Below are 20,338 nucleotides of genomic sequence, written 5' to 3'. Positions count from 1 at the left end.
GGCATGCGGCTCTGCTGGTAAAGGGATTTGGAGGGGAACGATATTATCACAGGTGCGGGGTTCGACTCCCGCGCTCTATAAGAGGTAGAGTAAAAGTCAGAGAGCGAGGAGAGTTAGAAATAGGACAAACCGAAAAAACATAAAAAAATAAAAATAAACAAATTTGAAAGACCATTTTCTTATGATTTTTGGCATCTATTTTTATTTCAACTAGTAGCCTATCTTAACATCACGTACAAATCTGACTCCTTTCAAGTGATGGACGGATTATCAATTTTTCCGAACATGACGGGGCCTTCCGTGTTGTAGCACACGGTAAACTCGAAGTAGCTGACGACAATTGCTGTTTCATGCTTTTGTTCCTCAACTCCTTCCAAGCACATGAAACTGAAAAACTATTTCTCCATTTGTAGCAGATGCTCGAGATCAATAGTTAGGACTGATTGGTGTGTTAGCTTCACATTTCACCGACCCTGGGCTGGTACAGCAACCACTTCTAGTAGCTTCTTTCCGGCTTTAGGTCGAACTGGTATTGCAGCATCAAGAACACAACTCTTCTTAAGAATTCCCCGAGAGGCATCATCAAGACTAATCCATCCCGTGCGCTGATTGGAATCTAACTACAGGTGAGAGAACGTTCAACAGTCAAACTATCTAACAAATTCTGGGTTTGAATCGTTCTTAATTACGGTTCAATAGTCTGAGAATGCTTTCCGAAAACCAGCAGAAACCCCTGGATATTCGACATGGCGGAGTACCCGAGCTGAAAACAGCAAGTTCAAGAAAACTTTTTCCGCTTCAATAGCTCCCAATGCTGCCGTATATAGCTCTGTTTTTCCGAGTATTCTTCTTCGAATTAGATGTGGCATGAAATTGATTGAAGATGATCAAGCTAATACAGAATGAAGGAACAATGTCACCTCTCCAGGAAAAAATATTGTAAATTAGCATCGGCGAGATACAGGCGAGTACCTAATGAATATCTGCCAACCCGGGATAGCACAAAGAAGTGTGACCACAATCACTGACAACTGAGTGCCAGAGCGTGCAGTTTGTCCTCTGAGCAATGACGCAAACTAAATCAAAATGAACTATTATGCTCGAAACATCACAATATTGCACATCAGAGCAGAGAACCAAAGAGATAGAGCTCGAACCCTGAACCAACAACAGAACAAAGATCAAACTGATAGCTAATAATGTTGGATGTAGGAGAGCACTAAACCTTCTGATGATAGATGAATTTGAAGCATTGAAAGTAACTCCCAAGTGAAAGGGTAAACCAAATTCATAGATCTTGTCCCTGGTCAATTGAATGACTGAGATTCATATATCTCTAGTTAACCACAGTTAAACATCGACTTCAGCTGCAGTTACTTTAAAGAAGTTACATAGAAAGACAGAAGCAGAGGATTATTGAAGCGCCACTTTTGTTCACCTTCTGCTGCAACTTCGATCTGCAGAATAAGAATGGACAAAGAGCCATTTGTTTGGTGAATTGTTTTGACGATAAAGCAGGAGATGGGAATGGATTGCATCTCCTTAGATAATGATTGCCTAAAGAAGTTGAAGGAACTGAAAAGAAAGATTTACACGTCACAAAGAACATATTCCCATGTGTATGTACAAGATACCAGGAAAAAAGCTCGGTGAAGCATACAAAATCCAATCCCCAACTGTGCAGACATTCACCATGTTTCTTTTTGGCCGAAGACATTCCCCATGTTTTGTGTAGCATACATTCAACTATGTTCGAAGACCTCGAAATGATCTTCAGGCTCCTCAAAACTAATGCTAGATCTTCTCCTTTAGGGGAAAATTGTAATGCGAAATTTCACTGACATTTACTTTAACAAGCAGGTCACATCAAGAGACCATAGGCAGTAGAGAAAGAGCCACATAACCTATGTGCGACCCAGCGTATGATCAGTCCTAACCTCTGAAATTTCTTGTTTTGGCAATGGCTGCGTGTTTGCCTTTGGGTGTCTCCAACCTCTCGCATTGTCAGTCAGGATTTGCTTCTTGGTTTGAGATAGCGAATAGGGAGCTTGGCTAAGTGAAATGCAGTATCGGGAGGATAAGATGTATTCAAGTCCGAATCCATCATCGGGTCAAGTTCTAGAGTATTGGAGATCGGTTTCTTGACCCATTTCACCTGAGTATTTCCGCAGATGGTCTTGTCTGTTCTCATCAAGAGGCAAGCCCGATAGCATCTCGATCAAGAGAGCACAAAAGTCATTTACATTTTCCTTCGAGACTGCCATCCCTGTTACATCAACCATGTAATGTGTTTTCATCGAAACAAACAAGCTCGAGTTGAAAGACTTGCCAACATAAATGTACAAAGCAAACATTGATGATCAATGACAATGAAGAGCTTGAACAGGATATCGGGAAATTAGGCGGCTACATGTTCCATCAGAATCATCAAGAGCTAGGCTCTTCACCACGATTTCCACATCAAAAGGAAAGCCCAATATCTTAGCGCTCTTCAAACAGTGAACTCACCACATTTCAGCTAGTAAACCTAGCGGGATTGTAAATTATACCACTCTCAATTTGGGCCGACATCTTTATCCTACCACGTCCAGTCAACAGAATTAAAAGGACTTCCATGGTTGAAACGGATTTTGAAACATCTCCATTCTTTTACTTTGCTGATGATCTCGAGAGAAAAGGAAGGACAGTGACTAAAACCACAGAGAAATAAATAACTTCTAAGGGAAAGACTCGACCAAAATGCTGACTGAAATCACAAAATGAGGACCAAAAGAAGTAAAGATCTGGACATATTCGGCTTCTTTTCCCTCTGAAGACGCTCAATATGTATGCATGACAAGGAACCGATTACATTTCCACTTACAAAGATATTATTAAGGTGAAGAAATTGACAGAATAGAAAGCTTAAATATAAAGCTGTTTATGATACTTATATTGCAAGTTTTGCTTAAATTTATTCTCTTTAATTGTACAAGTTGCTAAAAACAATGTGAAGCCTCTTTCTTATTTCGGTATAAGCAAGTAATTCTTTGAATGACATATAAAAGGGACTAATCCAGCTACAAGCTCAGTCGACATCACTTCCAGTTTAAACCAACTCGTCTGAATCAACTTTTGTGTATCTGAAGCCAAGTTTTCAAACATCCTTCCCACCATAACAAGACAATCTGTAATGACCGAAGCTCAAAATCTCTGTCAATATCTGGACCTTATGTCTTCTTTTCACTTCAGAGCTTCCCCAAGAATGTCGACCAAACTTTTGAGGTAAGACATTAAGATCATTGCACAGTTCTCACATGGCAAAATCATGACAGATTCGTTCAAATGATTATAGACGATTGACAACATAGCAAAACGAATTTGTGCTCCATTTATGTCTTTCGATTCTTCCACTTAAGCAGGAAACTTGTATAATTAAGGATAGCAGAGGAAGACGAAGACGAAGCCGAAGCAGAAGGGAAAAAGGGGAAAACCACATCTCAGATCATCCAGTGTCAATTCGAGGATTTTTTCCTTTAACACAATATTTAGCTAAAATGCCATTCAATTTCATGTGATTACGAGATGCCACACATATGATATTAATGCTTTCCTTTATCCAAGATCCTAGCCCTGGGCCTGAACCTACTGCTATCTAAATACTCCTCATCACAGCGATTGCGAGATGGCTAGAACTTTTACCTTGTCGAGAAGAATATGAGAGGCACGAAAGTATGCAGAAGGCACGATATTTGCACTATGCAAGAAAGGCTTTCTACCTCTTTGCAATCTTCAGCCTCAGTAACCATGATAATGTTAGACAACTTGCTGCATTTCCTTTGTCTCCGAAAAATCAAAAGCCCTGAATTCTTGAGAAATAGCTCATCGATAGAGTGATAAAAGTTGAGGGTTCGGCAATATCTCCAAAGTCCAAAATTCTCAATGCGTCACTAGACGGAAGTACATAATGTTATTTCATGAAGACTCCTTGATGTGTGATGATTGCCACACTAAAACATAAGAAAACTGTGGCTTCTCTGTGTCGTGCTGTGACTTTAATGGCCGCTACACAGTGTTATTAAAATGACGCATGTACATTGATCAAATAAGACAGTTGAGTGCTGATTCTTACTATGAAATAGCTGGTCGTGTAAACTGTCGTATTCTAAATCAGTCTTTCCAGAGTTCAAAAACCAGGGGTATCTCTGCATCAGCCCAGCAGTATTCCTCAAATTGGCAATATTAGGATGAGATAGCTGATGGATCCTTTGAACTTATGCCACATTTTCTGCAGACGGCATTTAATGAGGAAACTTAAGAGAATGCACAGATCAACCTAAACAATCAATCGAAGATCAATAGCAGCTTAGCACTTCTCGGATTATAATCTTGTGCGGTCTATTCTAAAGAAAAATAAAACAAGAAAGTGTTTCGGCGACCAAGCTAGCTGCACTAGGCAATGTAGACGCAACCAGTACTTTCTTCACCAACAAAGATAAACTCGAATCTGACTGATTCTAGTTCAAGCCAATGAGCCCAGGAGAGCGTGGCCATTATAAATTGCCCCATAGAGAGTCGTAATAGAACTTCTTGATAGTGCTTTCTCTTTAATCTTTGCATGAAGATTAATTTTAGCACACAGAGTGACCAACCAAACTATTCTTCAGCAAATATCGAACTGGCATAGTTCTTCTTGCACAACTTACTCACCTAAGCCGCCTTGCAAGTGACTTTGGCAATTTTGGAAACTCCAACGACTTGACTGCAATTAATTTGCCAGATTCTCACAGCGGTCCTCGACTTTGGCCGCAAAGATTCCAGTTGCAGACTTCGGCTCTTTGTATTTGAAAAGTCTCTCTGTCCTAGTAGATATTACCGTCATTGGCAACAAATGTCACGCTCCAATTCTACAAGTATAGGGAAATGACATTGTGTATGGTGTTTGGTGAATACGTTAAGGAATGAATCTCGTGATCAACACTGTTTCCAGGTAGAGGTGGACGTTGTGGTGTAGCAATATGGTCCCGATGCCAGCTTTCACGATTCGGTTTGGAGAAAGATACTAGGAATGAAGATGGGCATTGTTGTTGTGGGGATACCTGAATTAAGGAGAGCAGACCTGATATTGAGGTCACACGAGAGGGAGATTGTTGAGATGCACATGTAAGTCGCGTTAGAAAAAGTCTCGCGTCGGATAATTAATATGGTGTGAAGCAGTTAACATATTATAGTAAGATCACCTATCTCAAATTATCTCATCACATTCTCATTTCTATCTATTTACTTACGTCCATATTTCTCGGCCTATGAAAAAATTCCAGTTAGCAACACACACAATCAATTTAAATGGGTCTTCATCAAAAGTTGATCATCCTTCTCTTTTAACCTCTTTTGCTATCTTAAACCACTTCTAGAAATCCCCCTAGTGATGTGAAATTATAGTGTAGCAAACACTACAAAAAAACACCGGATTAGCGACGAAATTTGCGACGGAAAATTTGGACAAATCCGTCGCAAATTGAATTTGCGACGAATTTTGCGACGGAAAAAATTCCGTCGCTACTAGGTCGTCGCAAAATTTTGCGATGGAAAATTTAAAAGTTCGTCGCAAAATTGCGACGAAAATAAATTCGTCGCAAAATTCATCGGAAAATTCGTCGCAAAATTAGTCGCACATTAGCCACGAATACAATCCGTCGCAAATTCGTCGCAAATTTGCGACGAACTCTATCCGTCGCAAAATTCGTCGCATTTTCGTCGCAAATTTCGTCGCAAAATTCGTCGCAAATTTCGTCGCAAAATTCGTCGCAAAATTAGTCGCAAAATTAGCAACGAATACAATCCGTCCCAAAATTCGTCGCAAATATTTCGTCGCAAATTTGCGACGAACCGTGGCAAAATTCGTGGCAAAATTCGTCGCAAATTTAATCGCAAATTTCATCGCAATTTCGTGGCAAATTTCGTCGCAAAATTCGTTACAAAATGTATTCGTCGCAAATTAGCGACGAACTGTAATGATCGCAAAATTCGGCTTAAAATATTCGTCGCTATTTTTACATCATTTCGGCCATAAATTCTTGTCCATATCAAACAAAGGAGACAATGACATATAATTGAAACAGAAAAACGAACAAACCATAGATTCTGACAAACCAACCACAATGACATATAATTGAAACAAATAACTGAAGGAAAGTTGCAGAGTCTGACATGATGCTATTTGATATCCAATCTTACAATACATTCAAAACATGAACTAAGAGACGGGACAACCATAGAAGACGCAGAAAAACCATACACAAGAAGACGCAGCTTTGGTACGATGGCAGGACACCAAAAGTAGTCACTTTTGTCGAGACCTGAGGAAATATCGATACATAAATCAGTCCAGAATATAAAAGAAGCGTTTATGCATGGATGTGAAACTAGGTGTAAAATAACAAGACGGTTAACAAAAATACGTTTCAGGACGAACATAAATGTTCTTACATATGAATATGAGTGAAATTATGAAAAACCAAGATTATGAAGCAAGCTTACCCCCGATTTTGAGAATTTTAACTCGAAAGACTGGAGAAAATCATCATCATCATCATCAGCATTCTCGGCATCAATGTGTTGGTCATCATTGTGCCCATCACCTATTGGATTGGCTGGAGGTACAGGAGGATCGTCATAGCGATTGAGGTTAAGGTGTCGCATAACGAGTCTCATTTGTTGTTCCAAGTTATTTATTTGTTCGTCCTTCTGAACAAGTAAATTATTTAGACGATGCACTTCTTGGGTCAATTGCTCGTCTTGTCATGGCCTCCTTCGACTAGTCGCAGTGGATGATGAACTTCCAGGATTATTCGGCATGTACATCCTTGACAACGATCCCATCCCAAATATTTTCCCTTTTTTCACCCGACCCGTTGCCTCCATCCATAATGCCATATTATCAACTGATGGCCGGGACTCAGGACAATCATCACTACCACTAGCACTGCTCATTAAAAGTTCATCATATTTTTCCTACATTAACAATGTAGATGAAAATAAAATCACTATATATATATATATATATATCTACCATAAATATTGAAAGCATTCACGGTTTTCATTATAGTTTACATATAAGCCAAAGTATAACCTTACATACCTTAACAGCTTTTGCTCGATCGCCAGTCCATGTCTTATCTTTCTTTTGAAATGTGCATTCAAATGTAGCTGCAAATGTCGGTTCCGTCCCCAATTCTTGTGCCTACAAAATGTAAACATGAGTAATTGAATTAAATTAACTTATAACTCATTTAACAGACTTACCAGTCGTTTGCGATGCTCCGCAATGTTGATAGAGCCCCCAGCATATGTGGCTGACCCATCATTAGAACTAGAAGATCGATTCTTCTTATTCTGCTCACATAGTTGCCGACTCTGTTCAGATGCCCAAAATCTGTTAATTGCCGCCAAATTGTCAGCTGTAAAGAAAGACGGCTTCACTTGCTTGATCTTCGCTCTATTCATGACATTTCGCATAAAATCACCGTTTTTCTTATCGAAAATTCTTCTCGCTTCATTGTCTTCCGCTTCCTCCCACTTGAACTTCCGCTGCAATGAATAAAAACACAAATTGAAAGTTATTATGATGATCACATATCCATAACCATGCACCAAACAAATATAGACAGATTTTGTAAAGTTCATGTCGGTGAAAATATCTGGTCCTTTAGGTATCGAAAACTATAGAGTTGTTCTGGTCCCTTTATATCATTCTTGACCATCAATATACTACACCAAACTTAATTGGTGAGAAAATAAAATATGTAAAACTTACCTTGAACTCATTCCACCACATTTCTTTCACTTCTTGTGGAACACTTCTGTAAATAATATACTCTCCCATCCAAAAGTTTCTTACTATTTTGTTCAATTCCCTCACAACAGACGGAGCATCCGTGAATCTGCAATCATACGGATATTGTGCAACATCGACAATTCAGTTGACATCAATATCTAAAGCCCTAAATATTACATATACTAAAATAAAAATGAAGTACTTACGAATCTCCAAATGGGCATATGAAGAATCAGTTATCTTATTGACCTGTGTTTCCGTCAATATTCGATTGTTCCGCCGAATAATGGGGTGGAACGGAAGGAGAGGGAGCTAAAGGAGATTGAACTGGAGGAGATTCAGTTCGCATGTGGCCAAGTCCCGTAACATGTTGTTGAGTGTTGGAGGAAGGGCCAACGTGTCCATATTGTGACGGACCATAGTGTGGTTGAGGGTTAGATGACGGGACAGGGGAAGAGGAAAGGGCCGGGGACGAGGATGAGGAAGAGGCTTGTCTTCTATACGAATGACCTCCACGTTTATACTGACAAGTAGGAAGGTTATGCGAATATGTAAAGAACTATTGACACGTATTACGGACACATAATGATGTACATGACGAAGCTTACCATTTTGATGGAAAGACTGAGAAAATATTTCCTTGAAATGAGCCAATGTCGAGTGCTTATGACGTGCAATTTCCTACGAACAAATATACTATGAATCCCATTCATTTTGATATGAAACATCAATATATGAGCACGATATGGGTGGCTACAAGTATCAAACATCACTATATGAATCGCATTCATTTTGATTAAACTTTTTTTGACCACGTACAAAAATTTAAATTTCACTAAAAGTGGGTGGCCACAGGTATTCTAAGTCATTCTGTAAAGTTTTGTAAGAGAAAAATTGTTATTATTGTTAAATTTTTTTTGGGACCTAAAAAAATAAATTTCACTAAAATTTGGTGGTCACCGATATTCTAAGACATTCTGTAAAGTTTTGAAATTTAAAAATTTTTAGAATTTTTAAATTATTATTTTTTAATATAAAATTTTTCCCGTGAAATAAAAAAATTTTCCATACTAAAATTCGGTGGCCACAGGTAGTATAAGCTATTAGGTAAAGTTTCCAAAATTTTTGTCCTTCTTTATTTTAATAATTTTTAGGGCACGTTAAAAAAATTAAATATAACTAAAAGTGGGTGGCCACAGGTATTATAAGCCATTCCGTAAAGTTTTGAAAATTTTTAAATTCTAATTTTTTTTTTTGGCAACCTAAAAAAATTAAAATTTCACTGCAAGTTGATGGCCACATGTTTTCTAGGCAATTCTATGCAGTTTTGAAATTTTATATTTTTTTAATTTTTTTTTTCACCCAAAAAAAATAAAAATTTCTCTCACAATGGGTGATCACATTTATTTTAAGAAATTTTATAAGATTATGAAAATTTTTTGTCCCGGAACGTTAAAAAATCAAATTTCACTCAAAATGAGTGGTCACTATTAATTTTTGCCATTTTGTGATATTATGAAATTTTTTGTTTTTTAAAAATTTTAAAAAACTTTTACGGTCAAATTTCATATTTGTTGTCAACATATACCGTTTTTTTAATTTTTCGTAATTTTTCATGATTTTTTATAGAATTGTTCAATTTTCAAGCATTTTCTGTGAAAACGCTTAATCAATCATCCTATCGTCATTTAACGCTTAATCATCCACATAATAGACAAATTAACCAGTCGACCATCGATCAAAGCCACATGCAATCCTGAAATCGACCCGTAACTTAGCCAACGAAAAGTGATCCTAAATAATCCCTAAACAAGTCCGACTAATTACCTAATTATACTAACTAGGGTTTAAGGAGTTGCTTACTTGGTTCAAGGACAACAAAAACCGGCCGATCGAACAATGGCGGTCCCGGCGCGGGCGTGGGCCCAAATGGTGACTAGTCGGCCAGGTGCTCGGCCACGACGGGGCAAACGACGGTGGAGCTCGGTGGCGACGGTGTCGGTCGGCGGCGATGGCGTCGGGCGCGCGGCAGCGTCGGGCAGCGGCTGGCGCGGCGGCGTCGGCGGCGGCGGCACGTCGGTCGGCGAATAGAAGGTGGGTGGCCGGCTACCGGCCGGCGAGCGGCGCAGCGGCGGGCGGCGGCGGCGGTGATGACGCAGCGTCGGCGCGGCGGCGGCAGCAGCGGCGGCAGTGATGGCGGCGTCAGCAGCCAGCGGCCGGCCGGGCAGCGGCAGTGATAACGGCGTCGGCAGCAGCGGCAGCAGCGGCCGGCGGCGGTGATGGCAGCGTCGGCGGCGGCCGGCGGCGGCAGTGAGGCAGTGTGCTCCGGCGAGGCGACAACGGGTGGGGGTTGCTCCCGGCGAGAGCCTCGGCCGGGCGATGGTGGCGGCGACGGCAACGGCGAAGCGGGCTGCGGACCGGCGGCTGGCGGCTGGCTCGGGCGAGCGGGCGAGGCGGCGAGGCTGGGCCGAGACGGCGTCGGTCTGCTGCAGTCGGCGGCGGCGAGGCTTCGGGTCGTTGCTCGGACGCGGCGAGGCGGCGGGGGGCGGGGCGAGGCGCGATCGGCGGGGGCGAGCGACGGGCGGGCGGGGGCGTGGGCGGGCGGCCGGCGACCGGCGGCAGGCGAGGGGCTGGCGGGGCAACCGGCGACGGGCGGGGAGGCTGAGGGCGGCTGCGAGGCGGGCGGCGGCAGCGACAGCGGCAGGCTGCGGCAGCGAGGGCGCGATCGGCGAGGGAGGGCGGGCGATGGGCGGGGGGCATGGGGCGGGCGGCCGGCGACCGCCGACGGGCGAGGGCACAGTGGGGCGGCCGCGACAGGCGGGGGCTGCGTGGCGGGCTGCGAGGCTGAGGCGGTGACGGCGACGGCTGCGACGGCGACGGCGGCAGGCTGCGGCGGTGACGGCGGCGGGGGCGGCGCATAAATACGGCTTGGGCGGCGTCGGGGAAGGGGGGGAGGGGGTAATAATGTCGCAAATTTGCGACGGAAAGTGGAGTTCCGTCGCAAATTTGTGACGGAACTTAAAGTGTCCGTCGCAAATTTGCGACAGAACTCCACCTTCCGTTGCAAATTTGCGACGGACTTTCTATGTCCGTCGCAAATTTTCGACCGACAAAAAATTTCCGACGGAAATAAAAATCGATCGCAAATTTGCAACGTAAAAAAAAATGCATTGCAAATTTGCGACAAAAATCCGTCGGAAATTTGCGACGGATTAAATTATCCGTCGCAAATTTCGAACGGTAAAAATTCCCTCGCAAAATTTGCGACGGACAGGTTGAGTCCGTCGCAAAATTTGCGACGGACCGGTTGAGTCCGTCGCAAATTTGCGACGAACTATACTGATTCGTCGCAAATTTGCGACGGAACTCCACTTTCCGTCGCAAATTTGCGACGGATTAAATTATGTCCGTCGCAAATTTTCGACCGACAAAAAATTTACGACAGAAATAAAAATCCGTCGCAAATTTACGACGGATTAAATTATCCGTCGCAAATTTCGAATGGTAAAATTTGCCTCGCAAAATTTGCGAAAATTTGCGACGGACAGGTTGAGTCCGTCGCAAATTTGCGACGGACTATACTGGTCCGTCGCAAATTTGCGACGGAACTTCACTTTCCGTCGCAAATTTGCAACGAACGTTCTATGTCATTCGCAAATTTTCGACCGACAAAAAATTTTCGATGGAAATAAAAATCCGTCGCAAATTTGCGCCGTAAAAAAAAATCCGTTGAAAATTTGCGACGGAAATAAAAATCCGTTGCAAATTTGCGACGGACTATACTGGTCCGTCGCAAATATGGACATACTACATGTTCGTTGTAAATTTTTGACGTCTTTTTTTCTGTCAAAAATTTAGCATCTCATTTATTTGGGTCCTAAATTTGCTACGTCTTTTTTTCAGTCCAAAATTTTGGCATCTCAAATTTTGTAATGGAAATTAGAATATCGGAAATGTTAGGGCACGTTAATAATATTTGACTTGTCGGCATTTAGGGACAAAATTTCGGACGATCAATTAAAATAAAAAGAATAATCGACAATAACAATAATAAAAAAGCACAATAACAATAATAACAAGAACAATAATGATAACAACCAAAATAGCACTTGTAGCATTAATAATTACATATCTATAGTGTTTTGTGATAAAAATTTTAATCTTCGTCTTCGTCTTCGTCTTCGTCCTTGTCTTCGTCATTTGTCTAAAAATCAGATTCTGAACATTCTTGTACATTTAATTTGCAAATTTCAGTTGGATCCACATCTATCATTGCTCCACACGGATCTCGTAAAGTTGGTATGTTATATTCCTCAATTTCAACCGTGTACACACTTCCTCTTGTTGGTAGGCTCTATCCTTCAAGTGTTCCTCGATTTTCCTCCGTGCTTTGATTTTACATACAGCCCACCAATAAGCTTTGTCACGTTTCAAACTAGGATATGATGCATAACATACTTGAATTGCTTGTTGTGCCAAGACAAATGGTTCATACTTCATATACCTTTTCTTGTGATTTATTTCAACCAAATTGAACTTCGTATGCACCTTCATTCCTTTGACGGGGTCGAACCACGTGCACTTAAATAACACAACCCGCATCATTAATGGTCCAGGGTACTCTATCTCTATGATTTCATCCAACAAGCCATAAAAATCATCTTCTGAACTGCCACCATTGGATGACCGAACACACACACCACTATTCATTGTGGATTTTCCCATTCCATATTCTTGAGTATGAAAATTATATCCATTTATGAAATATGCTGGCCAACTTCGAACTCTTAACTGTGGACCCCATGACAGATGATATAGCAATCCTTGCCCTCCAATTTCATCATAATTACTGTGAACCTAAGGTTACACATACAAAGTCAATAATATATATTATACTAAATGATGTATATAATTTTAATAACTTGGTTTTGGTCCATAGGCAACTTACATATGTCTTGAACCATGCTGCAAATTGTTCATCGCACAAACAGTGAAACTCATTTGGTTGTAGTCCAAACATTTCATTTTGGAAAATCCTAATATTAAAAACCATATAAATATTAGCAAATATTTGACACACAAAACATATATTTGCAAATTTACACTTACTTAAAGTATGGCTCAACTTCTGGGCAGTTCAGTAAAATATAAGTATGGGCTGCATGAAATTCTTCGCCTGATAAGTAACGAAACTGACATGCGCCGCTTGGTCGACCCAGATAATTGAAAATAGAGAATGCTGTGCAATTGGGATCAATGGGGCCCTCATCATTTCTGCCTGCTCTCCGCCTCTTGCACTGAACGTGCGGCTCAAAATAGTATGATGCAAATGTTGTCACTTCTTCCATAATATATGCATTACAAATTGAAGCTTCAACACGCGCCTTATTCTTCACTTTTTTCTTCAAATGATATAAGAATCTAGTTGAAATAGAAAGAAGCTTATCGGAACATATTATATGATAAACTAATTTGAACTGTATTTTAAAAAAAACATTACCTCTCAAATGGATACATCCATCAAAATTGGACGGGACCTGTAACTTTGGTCTCATAAGACAAGTGAACTAAGAGATGCTCAATCGAATCAAAAAACGCTGGAGGAAATATCCTTTCTAAGTTACAAAGAATAATTGGAATATCTCTCTCTAGTTTTTCCATGTGCGATGCTTTTAACACTGTCGAGCAAATATCATGGAGGAAATTGCTTAACTCTGTAATGGCGCCCCATACAAAGTTCGGTAGAACTTCCTTCAAAGCTATTGGAATTAGTCTTTCCATCAGGATGTGACAATCATGACTCTTCAAACCTGTGAACTTGCATTCATTCAAATCAACACATCTCCCGAGGTTCGAAGCATATCCATCAGGAAACCGCACATATTTCAACTATTGACAAACAACTCGTCTCTGCTCCTTATCCAATGTATAAACTGCTTTCGGTTTTGGTCCCCTGCTACTTGCATCCACAGCTAGTATTGGCCGATCGCAAATATCTCTCATATCTTTTCTTGCGTTCAAGTTGTCTTTTGTTTTTCCGACGACATCCATCACAGTATTTATGACATTGTCGAAAACATTCTTTTCTATGTGCATGACGTCAAGATTATGATGAATAAGATGGGCCTTCCAATATGGTAGATCCCAAAATATATTGCGTTTTGTCCACTTATGTGTACTTCCGTACGCAAAGTCGTGCCGTGCGGGTTCTCAACAACGGTCGGAAAGTCCGCACACGCTCCCAAATTTGATCGCCGGTCAACCTCAATGGTGGACGCGTTCTTTCGATCCTATTATTGGTGAACTCTTTCTTATTCCTTACGAAAAAGGATGACTTGGCGGTAAAAATTATCTGTGACAGTCAAAATAGCTGGGCTTCTTTCCATGTTTTAATCTAAATGACTTTGACCTCTCCAAACATATCGGACATCCTAAGATCCCAGCTATACTCCATCCAGATAACATTCCGTAAGCTGGAAAGTCATTTATCGTCCAAAGAAGGGCAGCCTTCATTACAAATGTTTGATCGGTAGAAACGTCATACGTAGGGACACCTTCAACCCATAGCCGTTGTAACTCTTCAATCAATAGTTGCATATAAACATCTATTAACTTTTTTCGGATTTTGCGGCCCTGTCACGATCAATGTCAAAAACATATAAGGTGTCTTCATGCACATACCAGGTGGAAGATTGTACGGCGTTAAGATAACTGGCCAACGTGAATAATTTTTTCCTGTTTTCCCAAATGGAGCAAATCCATCGGCACAGAGACCTAACCTGATGTTCCGAGGCTCCATCGCAAACTCAGGGTATGTTCTATCAAAATGTTGCCAGGCCTCCGCATCTGAAGGATAACACATTAGACCCTCTTCTGTTTCATGATTTGCATGCCAAGTCATGTGTTCAGTAGTGGCTTTAGACGCATAAAGCCTTTGCAATCTGGGGATTAAGGGTAGATAAAACATTTGCTTGCATGGTCTACGCTTCTGATTACGACCCGGCCTCCTGTTAATCTTGTACCTAGGTTGGCTACAGAATTTGCAAGATTATGCATTTTCATCATCTCTCCAATATATCATACAACACCTACTACATACATCAATCCTTACAACCGGAAGACCTAAGTTATCCACTAGCTTTTTCATATCATAAAAATCACTTGGCATGATGTTATCACGAGGCAATGATTCCCGCATTACTTCAACAAAAGAGTTGAAGCAATCCGCAGACACATTATGCTCTGCCTTGATATTTAATAGTCGGGCTGTCACCGATAACTTAGTGTGGTCCTCACAACCTGCCCATAAAGGTTCATCTGCTGCTTTCAACACATCCCAGAACTGATTAGATTGAAAAGTTTCATTATAGACATTCTCATCAAAACCCGTTACTCCTATATCTTCCAATTGTGAAGCATGACTAGTACCCACTTGTTCACGTGTAGGAGTAAAACTAGTACTTGCATGATTTGATTCTGTGACAAAATTATAACTAGCTGCATCAATCACCATCCTCTCGTATGGGTTCAATTGCTCATAATAGCCACATTCTTCCCTAACTGAAAATTGGTCACTTCTTCCATATCCTTCATCAGATATAAATGGTTCACCATGGGAAGTCCAATTATAATAGTTCGGACTAAACCCAAATCTAGTAAGGTGTTCTCTAACTTGATCACACACAAGAAATTTACCATTACCGCACTTTTTACACGGACACCTTAACTTATTTCCATCCATGAACTCATATTTACTACTAGCAAAGTCTAAAAATAGTTCCAACCCAGTACGAAACTCATCTGTCAATCATTGACGTCCAGGTAAGTTCTTATTATACATCTAAGCCCTTTCTCTTTGCATTGTGTCTGTATTAAAATAAAAAATTCTGGTAAAATATTTAAAATATCATATCTATTGTTCTTAATTAAAACCATAAAATTTTGGAAATTATAATTTTTGTTATTCACGCAACAATTAATATGAAATTGCAAAAATAGAAAAAATTACCATGTAAAGAAGACTTACCCAATTATTTGACTGAACTATTGGTAGGAGAAAGTGGTCAATTTGATGAGAATTGCAACGTCCACTTGGATTGCGAGACTTTCAATTAGACACATACCCAAAAAGAATAATCACTTAAGAATCATTTTTTAATAATTTTTAATGTGCGATGGAAACGGAATTCATCCCTCGCAAATTTGCGACGGATCCTTGATTCCGTCGCAAATTTGCGACGGATCCTTGATTCCGTCGCAAATTTGCGACGGATCCTTGATTCCGTCGCAAATTTGCGACGGATCCTTGATTCCGTCGCAAAACGGCGTGGCCGTTCGGCCTCATCCAAAGGCCGGCGAGGTGTCGCCGGTCGCCGGTCGTTAAACCGGTGATGCAGATACGAAAAAAAAACAAACATAAACATATATAAAATAAAAGAAATTACAATTCAACGATGAATAGTCACGAAGCTAGCTATGATACTTACCGGTACAAAAGCTTCACCGAGATTAATATGTGCGTGCGCGGATTTTGCTGATTTCAGACTTATGAAAGAGGGAGAAAAGCGAGAGAGAGCGAGAGAGAGAGATAGGGTTGGAATATCACGGGCTAATAAACTATAAATTTGCGAAGGACGTGCGTTTTCGTCGCAAATTTGCGACGGATTTGGCGACGGTTTTTTTTTCCGTCGGAAATTTGCGACGAAAATTTTGCGACGGATTTATTTTCCATTGCAAATTTGCGACGAACTTCTTTCTGTCGCAAATTTGCGACGGATTTTGCGACGGTTTTTTTTTCCGTTGGAAATTTGCGACGAACTTTTTTCCGTCGCAAATTTCCGACGGATTTTTCATCTGTCGCAAATTTGCGACGGAAATAAACCGTCGCTAATTTGTGACGGAAAATATAATCCGTCGCAAATTTCGTCGCAAATTTGCGACGGAAAATTTCCGTCGCAAATTACATGTTTTTTTGTAGTGAAAATGCTATACCCCCAACCGAGTGATTAGAAAGACCCACAACCCTAAGCAAACTCCTCTCAAGCAATTATCCAAATTCCAAGGCCTCGATGCAAGTCGCCCACGAAAGAGCCAAGCTCGTCCGAACCAAAACATACTCACTAGGCTCCAGGTGCTGCAACGAGCTCAAGAAGGCCGTGTGGGCCGACTGCCTTTAGCTTTATGAGCACACTGTCCTTCACTTGAACCGGACTATCCATCGCCAGTGAACTCAGGACGACACAGAGACGTGGCTTAGCACCACCCTGACGAACCTTGAAACCTATCAGGTGGAGTTCGTCGAGTTCAGTGTTGCGGACAAGGTATTGCCTTGGATGTCAAATAATGTTTCCAAGTTGATAAGCAACACTATTCACAAAACTATGTGCCCCACGCAACGCCAAACTTCACTAATGTTTCTGCTTGGGTGAGACTTGGCGATCAGAAGCTCATGCGATCATCATCCATGGTGTCTATGGCCAATATTGTGGCAGTCCAAGATAGTTCAAGGAACACAAGATGACTAGCGAAGCTGAGACCGCGGCATCGAAGTGATCCGGCATGGCAAGGTTACCAGAAGAAGAGAATATTCAAGTTGGATCAAAATTTCAAAACATTGTGTTCGTGGGTCATGGTATTGGAAAGACCATAAATACTGGAAGCAAAAGTGTTTTTTTACTACCAAATTTAGATCCGTTTGAGAGTCTACCCGATGACCAATTCAAAGACCATACCAAGTTTTTAATGACCAGATTTTTAAAGTAATCAAGAAAGTCCAAGGTATGATGATTTTTTATATTGGAGGGGTACTCAAGATGGAAGGATAAAGCAGCTTAATTTCCTAGAATTATTCGTTGGCTGATTGAAACTTAATTCAACCTAATTAGTTGATCTTAAGGAGTTCCATTTGTTGACAAATTCTCGACAAAGGATTCCTAAAACATTTTTTTTGGTCGGAAGGATTCCTAAAACATTAAACAAAAAGAATATCTATCCAACAGCGGCTTGGATAAAGCTCGATAATCTCGGGATCAACCCCATCCTAGAAAATTGGGGCGGCTCTAATGATTAGTCAGAAAAGCACTAATTTTTCGTCGCTATTGGCATCACAAGGCCCAGCAGCATTCTTTCGTCACTCTGCACAGGATGATATCCTAGGACAGTTTTCAGGACACAAAAAATTCGACCCTGGGACACCAACTTGGACGTGAATGTCTTTGCCCATGACAAATGCATCATGTAATCTAGACAAAAAATAACAAAACACTTCAAACTATATTCATTGTGACACATTTATCATAAATATTTTTTGTAACATCAAAAATTCTAAACTATGCCAATTATGACACATTTACCATAAACTTTTTCTTGTGACATAAAAAACTCCAAACTTGTACCTATGTAACCCGTTGACACTTCTTCAAGGGTCGTTAGATGGTTTTTCAACCAAAATGTCATTTTTATTTTATTTAAGCCAAGTGAGCGCCATGTCAACAATGTTTAATTTCTGGTATCCATGTACATAGATTTTTAACAGTTCTCATTGACAGAACTTTGATAGAGGGTAAATGTCTCACACATGTATAAGTTTGGGACTTTTGGTGTCATAAAATATGTTTAAGATAAATGTGTCGCATTGGATATGATTTAGAGTTTTTAGTGGCTTTTGCTCTATTATCTAATATATAATAGCCTTTAGATTGCTTTTGGAAGAAAGCAATGATACTAATTTTACGAAGAGTTCATTTCATTTAATTACTATATGAAGTAGGTCAAGATCATGGATGCATGAATTAGTGGGTATGGTTGTATTTCTATTTGAGGTAGTAAATTAAGCATTGAAAGTTCCGTGCTTAGTTTGCAAGATACTTTTCGCTTTGGATTACATGTACAAGTAGACATATGCGTACTAATAATCTCTTTCATCTTGAGTTTCGGCTATATTGCCCAAGACATCATCTTTTCATAACACTGCCGGTGGGGCGAATTACCAAGCAGTTGCTCTACATCCAGATTCCGATCTCTCAATCTTCTATGGATGTGGCTTTGAGGGTTATCAGGATACCCTTTTTGTCAATTCCGAGCAACAGCTCAATAGAGAGCGCAACATTTATGGCACCGTTGACTTCGTCTTTGGAAATGATGCTGTCATTTTCTGGAAATGCAACATCTATGCCAAAAACCCTCCTACAAAGTCAATATCCTCACTATAAAGGGTCAGACTAACCCCAACCTGAATATTGGCATCTCCATCCACAACTGCATAGTCATTGCAGCTTTAGACTTGGCATCGGTTCAAATCTTCATGAAGATGTACCTCGGGTTGCCTTGACAAGAATATTCAAGAACTGTTTGTAAGAACACTTACCTTGATAGCTTAATTGACATGGCCGGCCAGTTGGAGCGGGATGGTGACGTTGCCCTTAAGACTCCATACTAGGGAGAGTATGTGAACACTGGCCTCACGTCATCGATGCAAATAGGGTCACATGGTCATGCTATCATGTCATCACAAGCACGACAGAAGCTTCAAGATTCACCATTGGGAATTTCATTGTCAGCAGCTCTTGGTTGCCTGCCATTGGTGTATCTTACACCTCTTGGGGCGTACCTTCCATCTCTAGGGTTACAAAATGTTCATCAAATTTACTGAGTGTTATAGCGGGCATTCTCTAGTCCAACTCTTCTTCTTTTGTGGGAAAATCTAGTCTAGTTTTTTTTGTCATCCTATTCTAACTCTCTCTCACCGTGCTTTATTGTAGGGGTGATCGGTTCCAAGATGGACCGATTTTCACTCTGGAACTGGGAATTGGACCAAAAGGGCCGATTCTACTCTAGTTCCAAATTTGTGGAACCGGATCTAGCCCACCAGTTCTTGGATCCACTTGGTAACTGAACCGACGGTCTGGTCCTTTTTCGAGGTGAGTCGAAGAATCGGCTGTGATAATGTTTTTCTACATAAAAGATGTGAAATAACATCTCAAATAAAGTTGCTTATGATGTATTTGCTTTGCTGGCATTGGTGTGTGCATTGTGTGTGAAATTACAATTACATCACGATGTACATATTAAGATGCTTAAAAAAATATATATCAGAATAGATTCACATATACAAGTATGCAAGGACTTTATCAATTGTCATGTCTCCATAGATAAAAAAAAAATCCACTAACAAATCCCTTTACTTGATAAATACTACTGTGTGTGTATATATATATATATGCCAATACATGACATTCTTATTTGTATGTGTGTGTATATCGGTCTAGTCTGGATCATTCGGGTGGGTAGGTCCACACCTGGAATCAAGAACCGAACCAATATTCACTAGTTCTAATTTTTAGGAACAGGGAACCGGCTGGTTCCCGCTGGATCTACCTAGAACCGCCGATTCATTTGCTCACCCTACTTTATTGTGTCTGTAAGTGTGGTTCAAGAGACTTGTTCCCCTAACGTGCACGTCCCCACCCCCTCCTCCTGCCAACTGGACCGAGTGCCTAAAGACAATTTAGTCTAGTTCTTTTT

The 20,338-nt window shown here is 40.7% G+C and overlaps 2 pseudogenes; both read left to right on the top strand.

Annotated features, from left to right (window-relative positions):
- The first annotated feature begins 5,047 nt into the window (after positions 1 to 5,047).
- On the top strand, positions 5,048 to 17,578 carry LOC130139946 (pectinesterase 2-like; annotated as a pseudogene).
- Positions 17,579 to 18,615: 1,037 nt separating this feature from the next.
- LOC130139945 (pectinesterase 2-like) lies at positions 18,616 to 19,489 on the top strand (annotated as a pseudogene).
- Positions 19,490 to 20,338: the final 849 nt, after the last annotated feature.

Source organism: Syzygium oleosum, unplaced genomic scaffold (assembly GCF_021117445.2).
Source record: "Syzygium oleosum isolate NSW1041296 unplaced genomic scaffold, Sole_v2.1 Sole_v2.14, whole genome shotgun sequence".
Classification (NCBI taxonomy): domain Eukaryota; kingdom Viridiplantae; phylum Streptophyta; class Magnoliopsida; order Myrtales; family Myrtaceae; genus Syzygium; species Syzygium oleosum.
Note: the sequence above shows the minus strand (reverse complement) of the source record. Positions and strands in the feature narration are given on the sequence as shown.